Source organism: Nansenia antarctica (assembly GCF_963989245.1).
Source record: "Nansenia antarctica genome assembly, chromosome: 5".
Taxonomy (NCBI): Eukaryota; Metazoa; Chordata; class Actinopteri; order Argentiniformes; family Microstomatidae; genus Nansenia; species Nansenia antarctica.
Genome location: NC_137690.1, coordinates 50,411,394 through 50,429,525, shown reverse-complemented (window position 1 = coordinate 50,429,525; position 18,132 = coordinate 50,411,394).

Sequence of the window (18,132 nt, the reverse complement as noted above, 5' to 3'; positions counted from 1 at the left end):
CTGTCTCAATTAGATAGAGGGTATAGAGCTAAAAGGCACTTAATGACCGATGTCTTCTTGGTTGTTGCTTCTTCAGGGACAGAGGTTACCAGCACGTGACCCCTGTTGGAGAACAGCCTTTACCGCTGTCTCAATTAGACTTAAACTTATTAGCACAATCACATAGCTAGTTAAAAGGCACTTAATGAGCAACGTCTTCTTGGTTGTTGCTTCTTCAGGGACAGAGATTACCAGCACGTGACCCCTGTTGGAGAACAGCCTTTACCGCTGTCTCAATTAGATAGAGGGTATAGAAGTGAGAGATTAATGTAAACTTAAACTTTTTAGCACAATCACATAGCACCTAAATGACCCTTAATGAGCGACGTCTTCTTGGTTATTGCTTCTTCAGGGACAGAGGTTACCAGCACGTGACCCCCGTTGGAGAACAGCCTTTACCGCTGTCTCAATTAGATAGAGGGTATAGAAGTGAGAGATTAATGTAAACGTAAACTTTTTAGCACAATCACATAGCACCTAAAGGACCCTTAATGAGCGACGTCTTCTTGGTTATTGCTTCTTCAGGGACAGAGGTTACCAGCACGTGACCCCCGTTGGAGAACAGCCTTTACCGCTGTCTCAATTAGATAGAGGGTATAGAAGTGAGAGATTAATGTAAACGTAAACTTTTTAGCACAATCACATAGCACCTAAAGGACCCTTAATGAGCGACGTCTTCTTGGTTATTGCTTCTTCAGGGACAGAGGTTACCAGCACGTGACCCCCGTTGGAGAACAGCCTTTACCGCTGTCTCAATTAGATAGAGGGTATAGAAGTGAGAGATTAATGTAACGTAAACTTTTTAACACAATCACATAGCACCTAAAGGACCCTTAATGAGCGACGTCTTCTTGGTTATTGCTTCTTCAGGGACAGAGGTTACCAGCACGTGACCCCCGTTGGAGAACAGCCTTTACCGCTGTCTCAATTAGATAGAGGGTATAGAAGTGAGAGATTAATGTAACGTAAACTTTTTAGCACAATCACATAGCACCTAAAGGACCCTTAATGAGCGACGTCTTCTTGGTTGTTGCTTCTTCAGGGACAGAGGATACCAGCACGTGACCCCCGTTGGAGAACAGCCTTTACCGCTGTCTCAATTATATATAGGGTATAGAGCTAAAAGGCACTTAATGACCGATGTCTTCTTGGTTGTTGCTTCTTCATGGACAGAGGTTACCAGCACGTGACCCCTGTTGGAGAACAGCCTTTACCGCTGTCTCAATTAGACTTAAACTTATTAGCACAATCACATAGCTAGTTAAAAGGCACTTAATGAGCAACGTCTTCTTGGTTGTTGCTTCTTCAGGGACAGAGGTTACCAGCACGTGACCCCCGTTGGAGAACAGCCTTTACCGCTGTCTCAATTAGATAGCGGGTATAGAAGTGAGAGATTAATGTAAACTTAAACTTTTTAGCACAATCACATAGCACCTAAAGGACCCTTAATGAGCGACGTCTTCTTGGTTGTTGCTTCTTCAGGGACAGAGGTTACCAGCATGTGACCCCCGTTGGAGAACAGCCTTTACCGCTGTCTCAATTAGACTTAAACTTATTAGCACAATCACAGATAGTTAAAAGGCACTTAATGAGCAACGTCTTCTTGGTTGTTGCTTCTTCAGGGACAGAAGGTTACCAGCACGTGACCCCTGTTGGAGAACAGCCTTTACCGCTGTCTCGATTAGAGTTAAACATTTTAGCACAATCACATAACAAGCTAAAGGGCACTTAAAGACCGACGTATTCTTGGTTGTTGCTTCTTCAGGGACAGAGGTTACCAGCACGTGACCCCTGTTGGAGAACAGCCTTTACCGCTGTCTCAATTAGATAGAGGGTATAGAAGTGAGAGATTAATGTAAACTTAAACTTTTTAGCACAATCACATAGCACCTAAAGGACCCTTAATGAGCGACGTCTTCTTGGTTGTTGCTTCTTCAGGGACAGAGGTTACCAGCATGTGACCCCCGTTGGAGAACAGCCTTTACCGCTGTCTCAATTAGATAGAGGGTATAGAGCTAAAAGGCACTTAATGACCGATGTCTTCTTGGTTGTTGCTTCTTCAGGGACAGAGGTTACCAGCACGTGACCCCTGTTGGAGAACAGCCTTTACCGCTGTCTTGATTAGAGTTAAACTTTTTAGCACAATCACATAACAAGCAAAAGGGCACTTAAAGACCGACGTCTTCTTGGTTGTTGCTTCTTCAGGGACAGAGGTTACCAGCACGTGACCCCTGTTGGAGAACAGCCTTTACCGCTGTCTCAATTAGACTTAAACTTATTAGCACAATCACATAGCTAGTTAAAAGGCACTTAATGAGCAACGTCTTCTTGGTTGTTGCTTCTGTGAGAGAAAATTATTATATGTAAAAGACATTTTCTACATTTAAGATTAAAACTTTAGATATCTAGGGCAAAGCTATATAAACTGATTTCCTGTTGTAACCACACAATGAAACCAGTTTCTCCACTTGAAGCATGACATTGGCTAGACAACAGACACATTTAAATGATTACAATGACCTGATTGCTCTCTTTCACTTCTGACCTACATCTAGATGGACTAAGCCATCTAGAACAGTTTTGGACCTTTGTGTTCCCCAGACCCAGTACTCTAGAAGTGGACTGAACCAGTTGTAGCCTTTTGTGTTCCTTTTCCACCTTTGTGTGTCTAGGAGAAAGTGGGGGCCGATTCCCCCTTAACCTTCATCCCCCATCATCTTCCTCAATGTACAGATCCACACCCATTGCACATGATTGGTCTAGACCTCACCCGAGGGCGGACTTCTTTTCTTTGAGTACCTGAGTGCATAAATACTGAGATGAAATGAATGATCTGGACTTTACGAGGAACTTTGAATCGTTCAGATGCGTCTGGCGAACCTGTAAACTTCCTCCTTCTGCAGAAGAATATTAAATATATTTTCTTATACATCTTGAAACGAAACAGGCTGCCATTATTGAATAATTTGCTCTAACACTTCTTCAGGGACAGAGGTTACCAGCACGTGACCCCTGTTGGAGAACAGCCTTTACCGCTGTCTCGATTAGAGTTAAACATTTTAGCACAATCACATAACAAGCTAAAGGGCACTTAAAGACCGACGTCTTCTTGGTTGTTGCTTCTTCAGGGACAGAGGTTACCAGCATGTGACCCCTGTTGGAGAACAGCCTTTACCGCTGTCTCAATTAGACTCTCCTTCTGTCTGCTATGATGTCACTCTCCTTCTGTCTACTGTGATGTCACTCTCCTTCTGTCTACTGTGATGTCACTCTCCTTCTGTCTGCTGTGATGTCACTCTCCTTCTGTCTACTATGATGTCACTCTCCTTCTGTCTACTGTGATGTCATTCTCCTTCTGTCTAATATGATGTCACTCTCCTTCTGTCTACTGTGATGTCACTCTCATTCTGTCTACTGTGGTGTCACTACTACTGTGATGTCACTCTCCTTCTGTCTACTGTGATGTCACTCTCCTTCTGTCTACTGTGATGTCACTCTCCTTCTGTCTACTGTGATATCACTACTACTGTGATGTGACTCTCCTTCTGTCTACTGTGATGTCACTCGCCTTCTGTCTGCTGCCACTGTGATGTCCCTACTACTGTGATGTAATTACTACTGTGATGTCACTCTCCTACTGTCTACTGTGATGTCACTCTCCTTCTGTCTACTGTGATGTCACTCTCCTTCTGTCTACTGTGATGTCACTCTCCTTCTGTCTACTATGATGTCACTCTCCTTCTGTCTACTGTGATGTCACTCTCCCTCTGTCTACTGTGATGTCACTCTCCTTCTGTCTACTGTGATGTCACTCTCCTTCTGTCTACTATGATGTCACTCTCCTTCTGTCTAATGTAATGTCACTCTCCTTCTGTCTACTGTGATGTCACTACTACTGTGATGTCACTCTCCTTCTGTCTGCTGTGATGTCACTCTCCTTCTGTCTACTGTAATGTCACTACTACTGTGATGTCACTCTCCTTCTGTCTGTCTACTGTGATGTCACTACTACTGTGATGTCACTCTCCTTCTGTCTACTACTGTGATGTCACTCTCCTTCTGTCTACTATGATGTCACTCTCCTTCTGTCTACTATGATGTCACTGTCCTTCTGTCTGCTGTAATGTCACTCTCCTTCTGTCTGCTGTGATGTCACTACTACTGTGATGTCACTCTCCTTCTGTCTACTGTGATTTCACTCTCCTTCTGTCTGCTGCCACTGTGATGTCACTACTACTGTGATGTCATTACTACTGTGATGTCACTCTCCTACTGTCTACTGTAATGTCACTCTCCTTCTATCTACTGTGATGTCATTCTCCTTCTGTCTACTATGATGTCACTCTCCTTCTGTCTACTGTGATGTCACTCTCCTTCTGTCTACTGTGATGTCACTACTACTGTGATGTCACTCTCCTTCTGTCTTCTGTCTACTGTGATGTCACTACTACTGTGATGTCACTCTCCTTCTGTCTACTGTGATGTCACTCTCCTTCTGTCTACTGTGATGTCACTACTACTGTGATGTCACTCTCCTTCTGTCTGCTGTGATGTCACTCTCCTTCTGTCTACTGTGATGTCACTACTACTGTGATGTCACTCTCCTTCTGTCTGCTGTGATGTCACTCATCTTCTGTCTACTGTGATGTCACTACTACTGTGATGTCACTCTCCTTCTGTCTACTGTGATGTCACTCTCCTTCTGTCTGCTACTGTGATGTCACTCTCTACTGTGATGTCACTCTCCTTCTGTCTACTGTGATGTCACTCTCCTTCTGTCTGCTACTGTGATGTCACTCTCCTTCTGTCTACTGTGATGTCACTCTCCCTCTGTCTACTGTGATGTCACTCTCCTTCTGTCTACTGTGATGTCACTCTCCTTCTGTCTACTATGATGTCACTCTCCTTCTGTCTACTGTGATGTCTCTATCCTTCTGTCTACTGTGATGTCACCACTACTGTGATGTCACTCTCCTTCTGTCTGCTGTGATGTCACTCTCCTTCTGTCTACTGTAATGTCACTACTACTGTGATGTCACTCTCCTTCTGTCTACTGTGATGTCACTACTACTGTGATGTCACTCTCCTTCTGTCTACTACTGTGATGTCACTCTCCTTCTGTCTACTATGATGTCACTCTCCTTCTGTCTACTATGATGTCACTGTCCTTCTGTCTGCTGTAATGTCACTCTCCTTCTGTCTGCTGTGATGTCACTACTACTGTGATGTCACTCTCCTTCTGTCTACTGTGATGTCACTCTCCTTCTGTCTGCTGCCACTGTGATGTCACTACTACTGTGATGTCATTACTACTGTGATGTCACTCTCCTACTGTCTACTGTAATGTCACTCTCCTTCTGTCTACTGTGATGTCATTCTCCTTCTGTCTACTATGATGTCACTCTCCTTCTGTCTACTGTGATGTCACTCTCCTTCTGTCTACTGTGATGTCACTACTACTGTGATGTCATTCTCCTTCTGTCTTCTGTCTACTGTGATGTCACTACTACTGTGATGTCACTCTCCTTCTGTCTTCTGTGATGTCACTCTCCTTCTGTCTACTGTGATGTCACTACTACTGTGATGTCACTCTCCTTCTGTCTGCTGTGATGTCACTCTCCTTCTGTCTACTGTGATGTCACTACTACTGTGATGTCACTCTCCTTCTGTCTGCTGTGATGTCACTCATCTTCTGTCTACTGTGATGTCACTACTACTGTGATGTCACTCTCCTTCTGTCTACTGTGATGTCACTCTCCTTCTGTCTGCTACTGTGATGTCACTCTCTACTGTGATGTCACTCTCCTTCTGTCTACTGTGATGTCACTCTCCTTCTGTCTGCTACTGTGATGTCACTCTCCTTCTGTCTACTGTGATGTCACTACTACTGCGATGTCACTGTCCTTCTGTCTACTGTGATGTCACTCTCCTTCTGTCTACTGTGATGTCACTCTCCTTCTGTCTACTGTGATGTCACTCTCCTTCTGTCTACTGTGATGTCACTCTCCTTCTGTCTACTGTGATGTCACTCTCCTTCTGTCTACTGTGATGTCACTACTACTGTGATGTCACTCTCCTTCTGTCTACTGTGATGTCACTCTCCTTCTGTTTACTGTGATGTCACTCTCCTTCTGTCTACTGTGATGTCACTACTACTGTGATGTCACTCTCCTTCTGTCTACTGTGATGTCACTCTCCTTCTGTCTACTATGATGTCACTCTCCTTCTGTCTACTGTGATGTCACTCTCCTTCTGTCTACTGTAATGTCACTACTACTGTGATGTCACTCTCCTTCTGTCTACTGTGATGTCACTCTCCTTCTGTCTACTGTGATGTCACTCTCCTTCTGTATACTGTGATGTCACTACTACTGTGGTGTCACTCTCCTTCTGTCTACTGTGATGTCACTCTCCTTCTGTCTACTGTGATGTCACTCTCCTTCTGTCTACTGTGATGTCACTCTCCTTCTGTCTACTGTGATGTCACTCTCCTTCTGTCTACTGTGATGTCACTCTCCTTCTGTCTACTGTGATGTCACTACTACTGTGATGTCACTCTCCTTCTGTCTACTGTGATGTCACTCTCCGTCTGTCTACTGTGATGTCAATCTCCTTCTGTCTACTGTGATGTCACTACTACTGTGATGTCACTCTCCTTCTGTCTACTGTGATGTCACTCTCCTTCTGTCTACTGTGATGTCACTCTCCTTCTGTCTACTGTGATGTCACTCTCCTTCTGTCTACTGTGATGTCACTACTACTGTGGTGTCACTCTCCTTCTGTCTACTGTGATGTCACTCTCCTTCTGTCTACTGTGATGTCACTACTACTGTGATGTCACTCTCCTTCTGTCTACTGTGATGTCACTCTCCTTCTGTCTGCTGCCACTGTGATGTCACTACTACTGTGATGTCATTACTACTGTGATGTCACTCTCCTTCTGTCTACTGTGATTTCACTCTCCTTCTGTCTACTGTGATGTCACTCTCCTTCTGTCTACTATGATGTCACTCTCTTTCTGTCTACTGTGATGTCACTCTCCTTCCGTCTACTGTGATGTCACTCTCTTTCTGTCTACTGTGATGTCACTCTCCTTCTGTCTACTGTGATGTCACTCTCCTTCTGTCTACTGTGATGTCACTCTCCTTCTGTCTACTATGATGTCACTCTCCTTCTGTCTACTGTGATGTCACTCTCCCTCTGTCTACTGTGATGTCACTCTCCTTCTGTCTACTGTGATGTCACTCTCCTTCTGTCTACTATGATGTCACTCTCCTTCTGTCTAATGTGATGTCACTCTCCTTCTGTCTACTGTGATGTCACTACTACTGTGATGTCACTCTCCTTCTGTCTGCGGTGATGTCACTCTCCTTCTGTCTACTGTAATGTCACTACTACTGTGATGTCACTCTCCTTCTGTCTACTGTGTCGTCACTACTACTGTGATGTCACTCTCCTTCTGTCTACTACTGTGATGTCACTCTCCTTCTGTCTACTATGATGTCACTCTCCTTCTGTCTACTATGATGTCACTGTCCTTCTGTCTGCTGTAATGTCACTTCCCTTCTGTCTGCTGTGATGTCACTACTACTGTGATGTCACTCTCCTTCTGTCTACTGTGATGTCACTCTCCTTCTGTCTGCTGCCACTGTGATGTCACTACTACTGTGATGTCATTACTACTGTGATGTCACTCTCCTACTGTCTACTGTAATGTCACTCTCCTTCTATCTACTGTGATGTCATTCTCCTTCTGTCTACTATGATGTCACTCTCCTTCTGTCTACTGTGATGTCACTCTCCTTCTGTCTACTGTGATGTCACTACTACTGTGATGTCACTCTCCTTCTGTCTTCTGTCTACTGTGATGTCACTACTACTGTGATGTCACTCTCCTTCTGTCTACTGTGATGTCACTCTCCTTCTGTCTACTGTGATGTCACTACTACTGTGATGTCACTCTCCTTCTGTCTGCTGTGATGTCACTCTCCTTCTGTCTACTGTGATGTCACTACTACTGTGATGTCACTCTCCTTCTGTCTGCTGTGATGTCACTCATCTTCTGTCTACGGTGATGTCACTACTACTGTGATGTCACTCTCCTTCTGTCTACTGTGATGTCACTCTCCTTCTGTCTGCTACTGTGATGTCACTCTCTACTGTGATGTCACTCTCCTTCTGTCTACTGTGATGTCACTCTCCTTCTGTCTGCTACTGTGATGTCACTCTCCTTCTGTCTACTGTGATGTCACTCTCCCTCTGTCTACTGTGATGTCACTCTCCTTCTGTCTACTGTGATGTCACTCTCCTTCTGTCTACTATGATGTCACTCTCCTTCTGTCTACTGTGATGTCACTCTCCTTCTGTCTACTGTGATGTCACTACTACTGTGATGTCACTCTCCTTCTGTCTGCTGTGATGTCACTCTCCTTCTGTCTACTGTAATGTCACTACTACTGTGATGTCACTCTCCTTCTGTCTACTGTGATGTCACTACTACTGTGATGTCACTCTCCTTCTGTCTACTACTGTGATGTCACTCTCCTTCTGTCTACTATGATGTCACTCTCCTTCTGTCTACTATGATGTCACTGTCCTTCTGTCTGCTGTAATGTCACTCTCCTTCTGTCTGCTGTGATGTCACTACTACTGTGATGTCACTCTCCTTCTGTCTACTGTGATGTCACTCTCCTTCTGTCTGCTGCCACTGTGATGTCACTACTACTGTGATGTCATTACTACTGTGATGTCACTCTCCTACTGTCTACTGTAATGTCACTCTCCTTCTGTCTACTGTGATGTCATTCTCCTTCTGTCTACTATGATGTCACTCTCCTTCTGTCTACTGTGATGTCACTCTCCTTCTGTCTACTGTGATGTCACTACTACTGTGATGTCATTCTCCTTCTGTCTTCTGTCTACGGTGATGTCACTACTACTGTGATGTCACTCTCCTTCTGTCTACTGTGATGTCACTCTCCTTCTGTCTACTGTGATGTCACTACTACTGTGATGTCACTCTCCTTCTGTCTGCTGTGATGTCACTCTCCTTCTGTCTACTGTGATGTCACTACTACTGTGATGTCACTCTCCTTCTGTCTGCTGTGATGTCACTCATCTTCTGTCTACTGTGATGTCACTACTACTGTGATGTCACTCTCCTTCTGTCTACTGTGATGTCACTCTCCTTCTGTCTGCTACTGTGATGTCACTCTCTACTGTGATGTCACTCTCCTTCTGTCTACTGTGATGTCTCTCTCCTTCTGTCTGCTACTGTGATGTCACTCTCCTTCTGTCTACTGTGATGTCACTACTACTGCGATGTCACTGTCCTTCTGTCTACTGTGATGTCACTCTCCTTCTGTCTACTGTGATGTCACTCTCCTTCTGTCTACTGTGATGTCACTCTCCTTCTGTCTACTGTGATGTCACTCTCCTTCTGTCTACTGTGATGTCAATCTCCTTCTGTCTACTGTGATGTCACTCTCCTTCTGTCTACTGTGATGTCACTACTACTGTGATGTCACTCTCCTTCTGTCTACTGTGATGTCACTCTCCTTTTGTCTACTGTGATGTCACTCTCCTTCTGTCTACTGTGATGTCACTACTACTGTGATGTCACTCTCCTTCTGTCTACTGTGATGTCACTCTCCTTCTGTCTACTATGATGTCACTCTCCTTCTGTCTACTGTGATGTCACTCTCCTTCTGTCTACTGTGATGTCACTACTACTGTGATGTCACTCTCCTTCTGTCTACTGTGATGTCACTCTCCTTCTGTCTACTGTGATGTCACTCTCCTTCTGTATACTGTGATGTCACTACTACTGTGGTGTCACTCTCCTTCTGTCTACTGTGATGTCACTCTCCTTCTGTCTACTGTGATGTCACTCTCCTTCTGTCTACTGTGATGTCACTCTCCTTCTGTCTACTGTGATGTCACTCTCCTTCTGTCTACTGTGATGTCACTCTCCTTCTGTCTACTGTGATGTCACTACTACTGTGATGTCACTCTCCTTCTGTCTACTGTGATGTCACTCTCCGTCTGTCTACTGTGATGTCAATCTCCTTCTGTCTACTGTGATGTCACTACTACTGTGATGTCACTCTCCTTCTGTCTACTGTGATGTCACTCTCCTTCTGTCTACTATGATGTCACTCTCCTTCTGTCTACTGTGATGTCACTCTCCTTCTGTCTACTGTGATGTCACTACTACTGTGATGTCACTCTCCTTCTGTCTACTGTGATGTCACTCTCCTTCTGTCTACTGTGATGTCACTCTCCTTCTGTCTACTGTGATGTCACTACTACTGTGGTGTCACTCTCCTTCTGTCTACTGTGATGTCACTCTCCTTCTGTCTACTGTGATGTCACTACTACTGTGATGTCACTCTCCTTCTGTCTACTGTGATGTCACTCTCCTTCTGTCTGCTGCCACTGTGATGTCACTACTACTGTGATGTCATTACTACTGTGATGTCACTCTCCTACTGTCTACTGTAATGTCACTCTCCTTCTATCTACTGTGATGTCATTCTCCTTCTGTCTACTATGATGTCACTCTCCTTCTGTCTACTGTGATGTCACTCTCCTTCTGTCTACTGTGATGTCACTACTACTGTGATGTCACTCTCCTTCTGTCTGCTGTGATGTAACTCTCCTTCTGTCTACTGTAATGTCACTACTACTGTGATGTCACTCTCCTTCTGTCTACTGTGATGTCACTACTACTGTGATGTCACTCTCCTTCTGTCTACTACTGTGATGTCACTCTCCTTCTGTCTACTATGATGTCACTCTCCTTCTGTCTACTATGATGTCACTGTCCTTCTGTCTGCTGTAATGTCACTCTCCTTCTGTCTGCTGTGATGTCACTACTACTGTGATGTCACTCTCCTTCTGTCTACTGTGATGTCACTCTCCTTCTGTCTGCTGCCACTGTGATGTCACTACTACTGTGATGTCATTACTACTGTGATGTCACTCTCCTACTGTCTACTGTAATGTCACTCTCCTTCTGTCTACTGTGATGTCATTCTCCTTCTGTCTACTATGATGTCACTCTCCTTCTGTCTACTGTGATGTCACTCTCCTTCTGTCTACTGTGATGTCACTACTACTGTGATGTCATTCTCCTTCTGTCTTCTGTCTACTGTGATGTCACTACTACTGTGATGTCACTCTCCTTCTGTCTACTGTGATGTCACTCTCCTTCTGTCTACTGTGATGTCACTACTACTGTGATGTCACTCTTCTTCTGTCTGCTGTGATGTCACTCTCCTTCTGTCTACTGTGATGTCACTACTACTGTGATGTCACTCTCCTTCTGTCTGCTGTGATGTCACTCATCTTCTGTCTACTGTGATGTCACTACTACTGTGATGTCACTCTCCTTCTGTCTACTGTGATGTCACTCTCCTTCTGTCTGCTACTGTGATGTCACTCTCTACTGTGATGTCACTCTCCTTCTGTCTACTGTGATGTCACTCTCCTTCTGTCTGCTACTGTGATGTCACTCTCCTTCTGTCTACTGTGATGTCACTACTACTGCGATGTCACTGTCCTTCTGTCTACTGTGATGTCACTCTCCTTCTGTCTACTGTGATGTCACTCTCCTTCTGTCTACTGTGATGTCACTCTCCTTCTGTCTACTGTGATGTCACTCTCCTTCTGTCTACTGTGATGTCACTCTCCTTCTGTCTACTGTGATGTCACTACTACTGTGATGTCACTCTCCTTCTGTCTACTGTGATGTCACTCTCCTTCTGTCTACTGTGATGTCACTCTCCTTCTGTCTACTGTGATGTCACTACTACTGTGATGTCACTCTCCTTCTGTCTACTGTGATGTCACTCTCCTTCTGTCTACTATGATGTCACTCTCCTTCTGTCTACTGTGATGTCACTCTCCTTCTGTCTACTGTGATGTCACTACTACTGTGATGTCACTATCCTTCTGTCTACTGTGATGTCACTCTCCTTCTGTCTACTGTGATGTCACTCTCCTTCTGTATACTGTGATGTCACTACTACTGTGGTGTCACTCTCCTTCTGTCTACTGTGATGTCACTCTCCTTCTGTCTACTGTGATGTCACTCTCCTTCTGTCTACTATGATGTCACTCTCCTTCTGTCTAATGTGATGTCACTCTCCTTCTGTCTACTGTGATGTCACTACTACTGTGATGTCACTCTCCTTCTGTCTGCTGTGATGTCACTCTCCTTCTGTCTACTGTAATGTCACTACTACTGTGATGTCACTCTCCTTCTGTCTACTGTGATGTCACTACTACTGTGATGTCACTCTCCTTCTGTCTACTACTGTGATGTCACTCTCCTTCTGTCTACTATGATGTCACTCTCCTTCTGTCTACTATGATGTCACTGTCCTTCTGTCTGCTGTAATGTCACTTCCCTTCTGTCTGCTGTGTCTAGTCTAGACTCCCTCTCACACACAGAACATTCTATCTGTCTAGTCTAGACTCCCTCTCACACAGACATGCTGTGATGTCATAGACCAGAACATTCTATCTGTCTAGTCTAGACTCCCTCTCACACAGACATGCTGTGATGTCATAGACCAGAACATTCTATCTGTCTAGTCTAGACTCCCTCTCACACAGACATGCTGTGATGTCATAGACCAGAACATTCTATCTGTCTAGTCTAGACTCCCTCTCACACAGACATGCTGTGATGTCATAGACCAGAACATTATATCTGTCTAGTCTAGACTCCCTCTCACACAGACATGCTGTGATGTCATAGACCAGAACATTCTATCTGTCTAGTCTAGACTCCCTCTCACACCAGAACATTCTATCTGTCTAGTCTAGACCCCTCTCACACCAGAACATTCTATCTGTCTAGTCTAGACTCCCTCTCACACACAGAACATTCTATCTGTCTAGTCTAGACTCCCTCTCACACACAGAACATTCTATCTGTCTAGTCTAGACTCCCTCTCACACAGACATGCTGTGATGTCATAGACCAGAACATTCTATCTGTCTAGTCTAGACTCCCTCTCACACAGACATGCTGTGATGTCATAGACCAGAACATTCTATCTGTCTAGTCTAGACTCCCTCTCACACCAGAACATTCTATCTGTCTAGTCTAGACTCCCTCTCACACCAGACCATTCTATCTGTCTAGTCTAGACTCCCTCTCACACCAGAACATTCTATCTGTCTAGTCTAGACTCCCTCTCACACACAGACCATTCTATCTGTCTAGTCTAGACTCCCTCTCACACACAGAACATTCTATCTGTCTAGTCTAGACTCCCTCTCACACACAGAACATTCTATCTGTCTAGTCTAGACTCCCTCTCACACAGACATGCTGTGATGTCATAGACCAGAACATTCTATCTGTCTAGTCTAGACTCCCTCTCACACAGACATGCTGTGATGTCATAGACCAGAACATTCTATCTGTCTAGTCTAGACTCCCTCTCACACAGACATGCTGTGATGTCATAGACCAGAACATTATATCTGTCTAGTCTAGACTCCCTCTCACACAGACATGCTGTGATGTCATAGACCAGAACATTCTATCTGTCTAGTCTAGACTCCCTCTCACACCAGCACATTCTATCTGTCTAGTCTAGACTCCCTCTCACACCAGAACATTATATCTGTCTAGTCTAGACTCCCTCTCACACCAGAACATTCTATCTGTCTAGTCTAGACTCCCTCTCACACACAGAACATTCTATCTGTCTAGTCTAGACTCCCTCTCACACAGACATGCTGTGATGTCATAGACCAGAACATTCTATCTGTCTAGTCTAGACTCCCTCTCACACCAGAACATTCTATCTGTCTAGTCTAGACTCCCTCTCACACCAGAACATTCTATCTGTCTAGTCTAGACTCCCTCTCACACCTGAACTTTCTATCTGTCTAGTCTAGACTCCCTCTCACACCAGAACATTCTATCTGTCTAGTCTAGACTCCCTCTCACACACAGAACATTCTATCTGTCTAGTCTAGACTCCCTCTCACACACAGAACATTCTATCTGTCTAGTCTAGACTCCCTCTCAGACACAGAACATTCTATCTGTCTAGTCTAGACTCCCTCTCACACAGACAAGCTGTGATGTCATAGACCAGAACATTCTATCTGTCTAGTCTAGACTCCCTCTCACACAGACATGCTGTGATGTCATAGACCAGAACATTCTATCTGTCTAGTCTAGACTCCCTCTCACACAGACATGCTGTGATGTCATAGACCAGAACATTCTATCTGTCTAGTCTAGACTCCCTCTCACACAGACATGCTGTGATGTCATAGAGCAGAACATTCTATATGTCTAGTCTAGACTCCCTCTCACACAGACATGCTGTGATGTCATAGACCAGAACATTCTATCTGTCTAGTCTAGACTCCCTCTCACACAAGAACATTCTATCTATCTGTCTAGTCTAGACTCCCTCTCACACCAGAACATTCTATCTGTCTAGTCTAGACTCCCTCTCACACACAGAACATTCTATCTGTCTAGTCTAGAATCCTTCTCACACACAGAACATTCTATCTGTCTAGTCTAGACTCCCTCTCACACACAGAACATTCTATCTGTCTAGTCTAGACTCCCTCTCACACAGACATGCTGTGATGTCATAGACCAGAACATTCTATCTGTCTAGTCTAGACTCCCTCTCACACAGACATGCTGTGATGTCATAGACCAGAACATTCTATCTGTCTAGTCTAGACTCCCTCTCACACAGACATGCTGTGATGTCATAGACCAGAACATTCTATCTGTCTAGTCTAGACTCCCTCTCACACAGACATGCTGTGATGTCATAGACCAGAACATTCTATCTGTCTAGTCTAGACTCCCTCTCACACCAGCACATTCTATCTGTCTAGTCTAGACTCCCTCTCACACCAGAACATTCTATCTGTCTAGTCTAGACTCCCTCTCACACCAGAACATTCTATCTGTCTAGTCTAGACTCCCTCTCACACACAGAACATTCTATCTGTCTAGTCTAGACTCCCTCTCACACAGACATGCTGTGATGTCATAGACCAGAACATTCTATCTGTCTAGTCTAGACTCCCTCTCACACAGTCATGCTGTGATGTCATAGACCAGAACATTCTATCTGTCTAGTCTAGACTCCCTCTCACACCAGAACATTCTATCTGTCTAGTCTAGACTCCCTCTCACACCCGAACATTCTATCTGTCTAGTCTAGACTCCCTCTCACACCAGAACATTCTATCTGTCTAGTCTAGACTCCCTCTCACACACAAAACATTCTATCTGTCTAGTATAGACTCCCTCTCACACACAGAACATTATATCTGTCTAGTCTAGACTCCCTCTCACACAGACATGCTGTGATGTCATAGACCAGAACATTCTATCTGTCTAGTCTAGACTCCCTCTCACACAGACATGCTGTGATGTCATAGACCAGAACATTCTATCTGTCTAGTCTAGACTCCCTCTCACACCAGAACATTCTATCTGTCTAGTCTAGACTCCCTCTCACACCAGAACATTCTATCTGTCTAGTCTAGACTCCCTCTCACACCAGCACATTCTATCTGTCTAGTCTAGACTCCCTCTCACACCAGAACATTCTATCTGTCTAGTCTAGACTCCCTCTCACACCAGAACATTCTATCTGTCTAGTCTAGACTCCCTCTCACACACAGAACATTCTATCTGTCTAGTCTAGACTCCCTCTCACACAGACATGCTGTGATGTCATAGACCAGAACATTCTATCTGTCTAGTCTAGACTCCCTCTCACACAGTCATGCTGTGATGTCATAGACCAGAACATTCTATCTGTCTAGTCTAGACTCCCTCTCACACAGACATGCTGTGATGTCATAGACCAGAACATTCTATCTGTCTAGTCTAGACTCCCTCTCACACCAGAACATTCTATCTGTGTTGGGAATTTGTATTAAAATCACTAGAAGTAATAAATCATGTACTATGTGCTCATTTAAATAATATGTGAATGCGGTCAGTTGAGAACAATAGGAAGGTCACGCAAAGCCAAAAGAGAGGTTCTGTTTTTGAGCGACAAGAAGAAGACAAGCTCCTGACTAAAAGAACGTTTTATGATTCAAACTGCCTATAAATTACTTATTTTTTACCTATGTGCTAACAACCATTGTATACCTGCTGTTATGATATTCTATTTTTCTGTACTGATTTTATACTTTCATAACTAATGATTAATGATAAGTCTATTCTTCTATACTATACTTTAACTTACAAAATCAAATCCTAATATTACTGTGTAACTTCAATAGTTGTGTTTTCACAAGACATTCTGATAACAAGACATTCTGATAAGGACACTGACACAATGCTCTGCTCATACAAAGTATGATATCACCATGGGAACGAGACGCTAGCAGGACACTGCTGATAACACACAGTACACTTTCGCGCACCCACACAAGAGAGGAATTGAAGGCCAACGCTAACGAGAAGACTTTCTGCAGCTGCAACGGATTTGTGCTGACACTTGGAAAACTACCAGATAGAGGGGGGGGGCATCACCCAGCCCAAAATGTTTGATGAATTGTATAAAGGACTATGTACGGGGGGGAGAGGGGCTCTGGTCTGGTGGAGCTCTTGCAGTTAACTTGTTGACGGCTAGCTGAGACGGGCCTGCAGAGGTGAAACTAGATGAGACCACTTTTCCATGGAAATGAACTAATTATTGCTTGCTGATGTGCTTGAATAAATATTATCTTAATGAACAGTTCAGTAGTGGTGCCTAATATTTGATTGGATCATATCATCTTAAGAAGTGATATCAAGGACGTCTCGTTGAGATTAAACGAACTCGCTTGTAAAGTGACGACTCAATTAAATCGATACTGGAGAAGTTGATCGCCTTACAAAATTGGTGACCCCGACGTGATCTTCAACGGGATGCAAGGAGGAGTGGGCGAGGCTGGGTTCGGACTAAGCACTTCCACGGTACCAACACAAAAGAGGTGAGCAGAGCCATTTAATGAAATCTGCTTAGGTAGACAATAGTATTCTAGCTGGAAGTGCTGGGTCCTGGAATCGTCAAACCCATTCTGATCTGTGTCTTTGAAGATCCGTCAAAAGTAAGGATAATCATTAATTAAATTGACATTCTATACATTATTGAACACCACTGTCTGATATTTAAGCACATCTTGTATTAACGTGTAATAAGACCCGCCGAGGTCTAAAAGAAGGGACAGTAGCTAAGTCCTGGAAATAAAGAGGGGTAACCAGTCCCCAGGATAGACCCGCCGATGTCTAAGGTAAGGAAAGACACGACAGTCCTGGATATTAAGAGGTAACCAGCCCCCAGTTTAGACCCGACGAGGTCTAATGAAAGGACGGTGTCCCGAAGGTTGAAATACCTTGCAAACCAAGTGAGAAGTGAGGTCATTGCGAGTAGGGTAGCGTCTACGGCAGGACTGCAGTCCGGTAGAGGTCCTAGTATTAGCATGCCTCCTCTCACAGCGGGCGCTAAAACAATTGTGACGTTAGGATTATAAGGTTCTATCATCGTTTTAGTCAAAATTGAGTTTTTTGCATAATCTGATCCATTGAGTGGTTTATTAATGTGTGGTGGTATTTTTAAAATGTTGACATTTTGAGTGGGTAATTCATAAAATACAAAGGTTCCATCTCACAAAACATAATGGAATGCAAAAACGTTGACGCTCAATATCTCTGAACTACCCTAAGCGGAGATATAACCTTATAATTCTAAACTCACGCAATATGTTACGTAATATTGTGTGTAAATAATAGTGTTAGAATTGTTATTATTACTATTAAAAGGGATAGTTGAGTAAAGCGCCCCGGAGCAACTGGTCTAGGCTGAGTGCTCCCTGGCTTGGTATCACTCAAATATCACTTGCAAACTTTATAAAATATGTTATGCCTCGTTCAAGGTGTTTAAAGAAGTGTTGTGCTGCGGGTGTGACCCACCATTGAAGCGCAGACAGCAGGAGAAAAAAAAAAAAAAAAAAAAAGCTCACTAGGAGTGCCTCTGTTGACGCACGGTGATGTATGTCTCACGGGTTGTATAATAGTAGTATTTTTGG